Source organism: Trachymyrmex cornetzi, unplaced genomic scaffold (genome assembly GCF_001594075.2).
Source record: "Trachymyrmex cornetzi isolate Tcor2-1 unplaced genomic scaffold, Tcor1.1 scaffold332, whole genome shotgun sequence".
Lineage (NCBI taxonomy): Eukaryota > Metazoa > Arthropoda > Insecta > Hymenoptera > Formicidae > Trachymyrmex > Trachymyrmex cornetzi.
The window spans coordinates 20810-22799 of NW_017298026.1; positions in this window are offsets into that span (position 1 = coordinate 20810).

The window sequence follows — 1990 nt, forward strand, 5'->3', positions numbered from 1 at the left end:
CGAACGCGAAATCGGACTGTCACCATGGCACGGTGATGCTATTTGTGGTGCGAGATCAATACAAGGGATCAAGACATCAATTATTACGTTTGCACGGCACGCTTTACGCCGAAGTTATAACATCGATGTTATGAAACTGATCAATCACAGTTATTCCATTCTTCAGAGGAACAGCTATGATTGGCCAGTTTCATAACATCGATGTTATAACTTCGGCGTAAAGCGTACCGTGTAAACGTAGTAAATGTTTTCTAAAGATGACAGAAAAACCCAGTGGATTGCGGCAGTTCGAGCACTGGACAAACCAAATTGGAATCCGATAAAAAATTCAGTATGTGAGGTATGTTTTATTGTGTTTATAAATTGGCTTTTTACGATGTCAATGAAGCCCGTCTTTCAGCAGGAAAAAATGGTGAGTTAAAATCGATAAATTAATCTGTATACATGCAACATGATTTAATTAACAATTACGGATATTGAGATTATTACATTTCACTATTACCGAAACTTTGAATGGCGCGCGCGTTATTTGCTGTTTCCGGCCAGGGCCTGGCAATGACGTCCTTCCGGTCTCATGTCCAGACTCTCATTATAGGGACTCTAATGGTGAGTAAAGTCACTAGATAACAAAGTATCGCAACGGGCTTTCGAGGTGATTGCGTCAAAATGGCGAATCTGCACCATATGCACTATTCACGCAATGTTTTGTACTATATTGCATTGTAAAAGTTTTTTTTAATTAAATTGATGTATAAGGAATTAGGGAATGAATAAACGATTATAAATGCTTGGCAAGCCTCAAAATCTATATGTGAATAATACATATTTTTCGTGCACTTTTCTACACTAAAACTTCAACAACGAAAAAACCTATGTTAGACTAAAATATACATAAATTAAGCATTCGTATAGTATTTCTTTTGATTCATAAATAAATTATTTACAATTAGGCCGGTAGTCATAGTCGAGTCTTATTTCAAGACCGTCTTAAGTACGGTCTTAAGAAGTCACGAATCAATCAGAAAACTGCATTAGCGTCTTAAAACAGTACTTAAAACGGTCTTGAAATAAAAAACGACTATAAATACCAGCTTAAATATAAGCTCCGACTATGAATACCGCTCTAAAAACTAAAAACCTGCGTAACACCCTACACAGCACAAGATGTCTATAGGACGTCCAAATGAGGTCCATTTTATGTCTATACGTCCATGGACATATTACAAACGTCCTATGAACATCCTTTTAGGGATATCCATAGGATGTCGGGAATAGGATAGTTATTGGACGTCCAAATATATCCATTTTACATCCAATTTCAATAGATAAATTATGGACATCCATTGTATGTCTTATTTGGAACGTCCGACGGACGTCTATCTTAGAATATTTAATATGGGTCCAAATCACATCCGTTTTACGTTAATATATCTGTCCTTTAACATATGTATTATATATTATATTGACACACATTTAATCAAACATTTTACTATATATAAATCTATATTTTTTAATGTCTACGCGTGCGAAGATCAGCGCCGCTATTCTATTTTTGTTTAATTACTCAGCGAGTACGCTTAAATATATTAATTATATATTATATCTATATTATAAATAATATAAGAATTGGAAAGAATACGGGCGTTAGGAGTTAGGCGCAGAAGAATAACATATATAAAGTAAAAGTTATCCTGTCATAGTGAGCTCCGCTACATCGAAAATTTAAATAAACTCCGGAATTAAACAAAAAGAAAGAAAAGGAAAATGAAAAAGAAGGGTAATATTAAAAATGTCAAATTAGAGAATATAGAAACTAATTTATTAAAAAACTTTAATAATATAATTAATTATAAACAATATATTTATGACCGTATATTTGAGAAACTCAATTAATATTAGGGTGTAACGGCCTATTACGGTTGGAATTGGATCTTCGTTGCTTAAAATAATTCAATTTTGAATTACTAATATATACTATATATGTACTTGC